The 8299-nt window shown below is 37.2% G+C and overlaps 1 long non-coding RNA gene across 2 annotated transcripts in view; it reads right to left on the bottom strand.

The window, feature by feature from the left end:
- Positions 1–1861: 1861 nt before the first annotated feature.
- LOC107720227 (uncharacterized) overlaps positions 1862–8299 on the bottom strand; it is an 11099-nt gene continuing 4661 nt past the window's right edge. Inside the window, exons 2-4 of one of the 2 annotated variants that reach the window (XR_001637592.1) lie at positions 6362–6482; positions 2140–2293; positions 1862–1941 (exon numbers count right to left, since the gene is read on the bottom strand). This is a non-coding gene — a long non-coding RNA (uncharacterized LOC107720227). Of the gene's footprint in view, positions 1942–2139; positions 2294–5348; positions 6036–6361; positions 6483–8299 lie in introns of those variants that run through there. The other variant, XR_001637593.1, reaches the window with a different exon arrangement.

Raw genomic sequence — 8299 nt, 5'->3', positions numbered from 1 at the left:
AAGGTGATTGACTTTTTAAATTAACTTTAATATCCTTTGTCTTTAATTTACTAGAACACTGCATGATTGATCTTATGCTGTCTAGGCATTTTTACAATTATTCACCTCTGACGCATTAACAGTATTTCTCTTACTTTTCCTCTTTTCTTAGTTTGTTTTTTAAGTTATATCTATTCATAAGACCGGCCTCATGTTAGTCTAATCCAAGCGTTTTGCTTATGCTGCACTATTCACCGTTTTCTATTATTTTGGTGAAAAGTTACTGTATGTGAAAGTTTTCTTCAGTGCACATAGATGAGAATATTCCAGAGTGAAATGCTCAGCCATTTATCTAGTAAGAGCAATTTCATTTCTCCAACTCTGAGTTGAAAAAGTAGATCACTGAGCACTACAATTGTGCTTGCAAGCTTTCAGGTTCTTCCCATTAGGCCTGTTTGTTCCATTTACAACACATTACCACAAACAAGTTATTTTGAAAGAAAAAAAAACTGTCTGTAAGCTGGATTTTTCTCTTGGTACAGCAGATTTCATAAGTACCGAAGGGTGAAGTTTTGGGTGGAAGCTTTGATTTGTCAGCCTTAGCATTAATAAAGAATGAAATCCTTTAATGTCTTGCTCCAATGATCTCATGAACGTTGTCCTGGGGCAGAATATAAATAAACTCCAGGCTAATAAATGCTGCCACTTTCCTCTTTTTTCACAGTTGCAAGGCGTTTAAAACATCAAGACATGGATGTCCAGAATAAAGGGAGAAAAGATGAGACGAATTTCTCTGAACAGCTGCAGAAATGAATCAATTGTGAGTCAGTCCTTCTGTCATGCCTTTCCGGTATCTTCACCCTCTGTTAAGATTATAATTCAGCTTGGCAGCTAAACTAAACGAATGGAGAGCTGTGATGTTTGTAATGACATGCTTTGTGATTTAGTATTTTCTATATATCTCAATTCTGATGTCCAAACCCCCCCCCCAGAAAACAAGGCAATTTACTGAAGGACAGTTGCGGTGCAAGCTGGTTTGATTTGTATAGTTTGTTTTCCATGCAGCTCAAGGGACAGTGATCTTAAATTCTGAACAATAAAACACCATAGAAGCGAGTATTGTGATTCACACCTGACATGCGAGTAGTCCAGTATGTGTTACATTATCATGGAAGCAGAGGATCAAAGCGGTTCAGAAGATGTAGCTCTATCTGCATTGTAGTTTTATAAAGTGAACTGACTACGAAGCAAACCTAATGTTGCTTTGATAAATTATTCAAAGCTTTTGCTTACTTTCATCAAATTACTTTTACGGAATGTCCTGTTTAAAGTGCACACCCCAAAAAATGCTAATTCTGTCATCGTTTCCTCATCCTCATGTTGATCCAAACCTGTTTGACTTTTGTACCGAACACAAAAGAAGATCTTTTGAAGAACTGAAGCAACTACTTGACTGACAATGAAAAATGGGCTGGACTAAAATAACACTGAGCCATTTTTCAGAATATCTTCTTTTGAAGAAAGTCATACAGGTTTGGAACAACATCAGAGTGAGAAAATGATAGCAGAATTTACATTTTAGGGAGAACTTTCCTTTTAAACTAGCGACTAAAAGACTCTCTTCTCTCTTTGACCGCAAGATGTAATGTGATTGACAGGGAAAAACAGAAGTTTTGATGCAAACTTCTCAAAGTGGCTGATTCAGCTTTAGCTCTGCTGCATTTAATACTGCATCAGCTGGCAGTGGCCCTATCTAATTCGAGTTCTCCCATAGGGCCAGGCTTCTGCCCTGCCTCGCCGCACCATCGTTCACTCCTTCCCAAAGGTTGAACCTGATGAAAGACCCCTCAGCCAGTGCCAGGACCAGAAATCAACTTTAATCAATCCTTTTTTCTGTACTGCGTCATTGTTATTCTATTGATGCAGGGTTGGATTTTCACAGGCTGTTGCAGTGGATTTTAACTGCAAAAAAAACAAAAAAAACAATGACCCATAATCTCCAGACTTTGCTTATATTCATAAATTCATAGCTCCAAGAAATTCCATTTAACTTTTGTTGTTGTTTATGGGAGGGCAATGTGTTTCACTCAGCATAGAGGAATATACAGTAACTTGAACAGCACAGCAGTATCATATAGAACAGAACTTTGTGAATCTTACACGCTGGTGGTTTTCCACGGCCATGAACACTTTATGACCCTGCCTGCTGAACTCAGGTGTCATGCGCGGCTTTGATATCGTCATGAAGTTGCAGATAGTTTCACAGAAGGGTGAATTTAAGGTTGATGGGTTGCAAGAAAGCAGAAAGTGCACACTGTAAACAGAGAAGATGTGTATTTATGCATAAAACAGAAAAAAAAAAACTCATGCCGATTTCTTTGATGCATGGCAGAATGTGGCTTCTCAAAACTTTACTCCACGATGTCCTTAGTGACTTTAAATTAGTTAACATATAGTACTGATGTGTCAAGATTTAAGGTGAGGTAAATATATGGATAAAATACAGTGCATTTAAGATTTCTTTATAGAGTTTGACAGTTTTTTAAACATTTCTGTTTGCTTTGCACTCTAAAAGACATCATTAGTGAGGCAAATTTATGTGTGAAAATCAGAGATGCAAAGCTGGAGTCATGCAAATTTTCATCACTTTTGCAATCTAATAGATTAATGTTAAACCGGGTCAAACTCACTGAAACTCATTTATATTGCACTGTTGCTTAATATATAATTTATTTGTCTTTGTCCACTCAGTGTCATTTGTAATATACCTTTTCATGCTTTTAACTTAGTTCACCCAAAAATAAATCTGTCATAAAGTGAGTCATAATTTACTCACCCTCATGTCATTCCAAACCTGTATGATTTTGTTTCTTTGGTGGAACATAATAAAAGATATAAAAAAATCAAAATAAAAAAAAGTCTCTATTTTATCCATACAAACAGTTTGGTTCCCAACATTCTTAAAAATATCTTCGTCTTGTGTTTCACTTCATATAAAAAAGAAATATATCATACATCATACAGGTTTGGAATGACATGAGGTTGAGTAAATAATGACAGAATATTCATTTTATGTAAACGTCCTCTTTAAGAAAGCTAACACTGCCGTCTTTTGCTTACCACAGACTTAGAGAAGTCTCAAACTGTTGAGATTAAATCATGGCCACAATGCTGCATCATTGATGTGAAGTTAGATGGGGACTCATGAAATATTCCTGACCATAATGCTCAGGTGGCTCCAAGTTTAGTGACAGCCACAGACAGGTCTAAGAAGTGCTCAGCTACCCTGTGGGCCTGGGAACGCAAGACACAGAAAAGAAGTGACAGCCAATGCGAAGGACTACACTGGGTGTCCTCTCTGCTGAAGATGGCAAGTTCCGTCACGCTATGTGGCCAGATGCTTAAAGGACAAGAGCATAGGAGTTTAGTCAACACTGAGGTCTCTTGAGGTGACATGCAGTTGTCTGCTTGTATGTTTCTTCCTTGGTGAAGTATCCAAGTATCTTAGTTGTCAAATGGCAAGGAAGTCTGGATTTACACAGCATTAAGCCAGTTGATCCTCTAATCAAGTCCCCATTTTAATTTGTATCCTTTCAAATAGATTGAGCTTTCAGAAGGATCTCTCTAGCTGTAAATCTCTCTGTGGGTTCAAAGAAATGTGGTACTTTCATCCAAGATCTAAGTCCAGTACTTGCCTTGGTCACAAATTAAAATTCAAGAATTTTTTTCTCCCCCATCAAGGAGGCATGCAAGTCTGTATACTTATTGCACTGCCAACAAATTAAAACTTGGAATATGACTTGAAGTCATAAACACTGCACAAACTTTCATATCTAAATGCATGTACTTTGAATCCATGAATCAAGCAATTTTTTCTTTTTTTAAAAATTAAACAATTCATAACTAGCCAAGAGTCTTTAGCATACTTTTTCCATACATTATCATATTTGAAGTCCTCTTAAAAGGATCCAGTGTCCTTATGATTAATTCCAGGCATTCATTTTGTTTCTATTTCAGCCAGTGTTTTAAGTATTAATTTAACTGCATTAAAGGTCCTGCCATATCTATCTCTAAAGAGAATGTGACGGGCATCTTAAGTTCCTGCAGCTCCAAAGTAACTTCCTCGGGGTCCTGCCAGTTCAGAGTGTGAGCGTATGTGCACGCATATGCCTTTGCCCTATTTACTTAAGAGAGCAGCTGTATGTGCAGGCCGGTGGCTGCGGCTGAAGATGTAACTGTGTTTAAGCAGTCTATGAGGGTAGAGGGCAGAGAATTGGCTAGTCACTTTAATGTTTAGTAGGGAGCCAGTGCTGTCATCGAGGTCATGCAGGTCTATTTTAATTTATTATTTTGGGGAGGTGAGCAAAAATTCAATTCTCAGTACACATTCACCTATGCATCTCTAAGGAGGTCTTTGGGTAATGCTGAATTCAGCTCATGAATGGAATTCTCTTCCAGTATTGATTCCATGCTGTGACTCCATAAGAACATGATAGAGTTTTACATTTATAGTAAGAAAGTAACTATAGTAGTAACAAAAATAAAGAGAAAAATAACAACATTGTTGTTATTATCAACATTGATAATAATAATAAATGTTTCTTAAGCAGCAAATCAGCATTTTTAATTTCACAATATTACTTTTTCATATTTCTGATTAAATAAATGCAGTCTTGATGAGGAATTATACCAAATTTTGACTGGTAGTGTGTGTATGTACGTGAACATGTGAATATATATACAGTACACACACACACACACACACACCTATCTATATCTATTTACAGTAACATGGCTGAGAAATCTAGAGTATTGACTGACATACACAGCCCACACATTCAAAGCAGCTTCGCTCCTCTGCAAAAACATATCACATAACAAGCGGAAATTGGCTCTCCGCTATGGCCACTTTTCATGGTCTGAACTTGCAGTGTATAAAATCATGGATGGTTCTTCTTGGCTAAAATCAATTTTGGGCAATGCATAAAAGAGATTTGGATGATAGATCCCATCATACAGGCTGCACTTTCACAGCAAACAACATTAAAATGCGTGTGCATATGATAAGACATCAAATACAGATGAAAGATCACGGAAAACACTTTCTGCTTTCATGATGCATGAGTGTAGATTGCACATATCATTCACTCTGAGTGTCTGAAGCTCTGTCAGGTTAATCTTTGGCTTTATAAAACTAAAATATCAACACACCATCAAAATCTCATCATTTATTCTTTGTTCTTTATAATAAAAAATATAATCTTTTAGTTGGGTAACTGTCCGGTCTCAATGTTTGTTTTAATGTAGTAGATTAATGTATATGTTAATTTATGAATTCATTTTGAAGAAAGCCGACATTAAATTGAAAAATTAAAATTATCTGTCACCAAAATGATTTTTGCGAAAGTGCATTGACATCCTTGCCTATCAAGTGAGACCAGGCTAGTTTTTCAGTTCAGGGTTTAATTAGTGGCCTGTAGACCTTGTCTTAAACGTCTAGCTTGACTGACTCTGCTGCTGCTTCCAGTAGGTCTGGAGGGGCAAACTATCTTCGAAATAACAGACATTATCTGCTTCTACATTTAAATGCTGAAAGTCTCTTCTCTTGAGAGGAATTTCCATGCAGGTGGGTGAGACACTCAAGAGATGCGAAATAAACTCAACTGAGATTTTTTGGCTCTTACTTTATGTACAGAATGTCAGTTTTTATACCACACTAATGCTAACATACCCCAAAATCCCTTTAAAATGTAATTTAAAATGTACAACTCTTCTCTTCTGGGAAAAATGGTCCAAAAATATTGATGACTATCCATGCTTGCTTGATTGGGCGGAATGTTGCAGGATTTCCAACTTTAATTTTTAGAGTGCCTCAGGAGACATAGATAATGGGAGTTATTCCTGTAGGCAGAATAGGGCTATAGGTGGTTTTTAGGCACATTCTGATTTGGGAAGCTTGATCTCTGGCATAGAGGCAGAGTCTGCGCAACACTGCTCCCTACAGGCCTTCAGATCAACAGCCAGAAGATTAGATGGAAGCTGTAGTCTGTCTTGTCCTGAGGGTCAACAGAGGAAGGATTGGCTATGATTCACAAGCTGCTTGCATATTTAAGGCATCAGTTCCTGCCAATAAATACCTTAAAAATTGGTTTAGCATTAAGCTATTTCCGTCATGAGACATTTTATCTTTCAGTAAAGGTGTATTAGAAAATTACAGTGATGCTCATGTAGTTGCTAATGAAGATCACAGGTCAGTTCATACACTCTGCGTGTTATTCATTGCACACTGTAAACAAATTCTGGTATCTATATCCAGTGATCATAAATGCTCTTGGAAAAACACTGTAAACAGAGCAGTTCTATAAATCGATCCTGATCTCACCGGAATGTAACGCTTTCTTTTATCCTGCAGTCTCTGCTCGGTTGTGGGCGAAGAGAAATCTTAGAAGTCCTTGCTTTTCCAGTTCATTCAGTCAGAGCCAAGGTCTATTTTCTGCTGGGATCTGGTCAGCAGTAAACACAAGATTAATATTTATCCACATGTGGTCTTGTTGCCCTGGGTTTACACCTGCGTCACTAATACATTCACATTCACTTTGTGTTTTTGTGTGGTGCATGAAGGGGGTAGAGAAAAAGGAATGAGATGAATGTGCAACAGAGCTGCTTTAAAAAGAGTGTTACAATTGAATATTTCCTTTAATAAAAAGCATAAATTATTAAATGGTTTAAATCTATTTTACACGAGAAGCAAAAGCAAACCTTTATCCCTAGAGTGACACTGTTTAAATCTCCTTGATTCAGTCAGATTTACTGAAAACAAAGTGTGTGTCTGTGTGTGTGTGTGTGTGTGTGTGTGTGTGTGTGTGTCCATTTTGAGATTCTCAGTATTGGCAGATAACTATGTGTGCTTGAGTGATAACAGAAGTGTTTATCTCTCTCCACTTTAAAAGTTATAAATTGTACTGCTAGCTTTGTCAGCGGATAGTAAACAATTTCTGTTTTTGAGTAAAATTGTATGTGTGTATATCATATACGGCCACCCAGCTTTTTAGATATGGTCACTGGCCATTTAAAAACACATTATCTTAATATCTTTATTTTCTGCTGAAGTTTACAGCAAAAAATAGACTCAGCATAAAACTTTAATTGTACCTTCACCATTACTACACATCACTGTGCTGTTAATGCAGGCATTTTGAATACTGTAACCTGTTAATATGTCAAAATAAATATGTGCTGATTGCATGTGCACTGAGAAACAGTGTGCTCAAAAGTATGATCATTTTCAAATTAGTTTTTTTAGAATTGAAACTCAGTCTGAGAAATTTGTATCTGGACTCATAGCTCTCTAAGCCCAGGCCTTGGGGTAGAAAAGAAACCTTTCATCACTCGTCTCTAACCTTGGGAAACAACAGATAAAGATGTCACTCTAAGCTCCCACCAAGAGGAAAAGTCACCTGATAAAGTATGCAATCTGTCTGCCTCTGGAGAAAAACAGAGGATGTTAAAACCAATCTCAGCCCACTGCATTCTTCCCACTATGAACATAATCTTTTCAGCACAGAAATGACAGCTGCAACGATGCACGACATGTTAGCTGGTGGCACAGCTGCCAAAGCAAATTGATAAATTGATTAACATCTTTTGCCTAAAGTTACTGCTCATTTTGAATAGAGAATACCGTCTGCTCTGACAGGTGAGGTCGCCCCAGTAGTTTACAGTGTTGAGTGCATTTATTAAAGACAGGCAAATGCACATTAAGGTTATTTGTACCAGATTGTATCGTACTGTTTGTCTCTTGCCTCTTTTCACATGAGCAAATTTACATAGTCAATGAGCTCTGAATTATTTATTCAAGAAAATGTCTTTACTTTAGCAACACAGAATCCATCAACACAAGGTGCCTCAGACGGGTAAAATAGAAAGTACTAACAAATAGAAAGAAAAATAACACAATAGAAAATTACATATGTTCCAAACACATCGTTATAGCGTGCAACAGTCCGGAAATAAAAATCCCATTCATTTCTCCATAGGAGAATTGATTTTTAATGATAAGATAGACTAAGATAGAGCTACTGTGAGCTACAAGGTTGTTATTCGTTGATATACAATTTTGTTGAAGCCATCAGCCTGAATAAATTCAACATATGTTTTAAATCAGTGGTGCCCAAACTCAGACCTGGAGGGCCGGTGTCCTGCAGAGTTTAGCTCCAACTTGCCTCAACACACCTGCTGGGAAGTTTCTAGTCTGCCTAGTAAGAGCTTGATTAGCTGGTTCAGGTGTGTCTAATTGGGGTTGGAGCTAAACTCTGCAGGA

The sequence above is a fragment of the Sinocyclocheilus rhinocerous genome, unplaced genomic scaffold, assembly GCF_001515625.1.
Source record: "Sinocyclocheilus rhinocerous isolate Xijiao unplaced genomic scaffold, SAMN03320098_v1.1 scaffold62, whole genome shotgun sequence".
Classification (NCBI taxonomy): domain Eukaryota; kingdom Metazoa; phylum Chordata; class Actinopteri; order Cypriniformes; family Cyprinidae; genus Sinocyclocheilus; species Sinocyclocheilus rhinocerous.
Note: the sequence above shows the minus strand (reverse complement) of the source record. Positions and strands in the feature narration are given on the sequence as shown.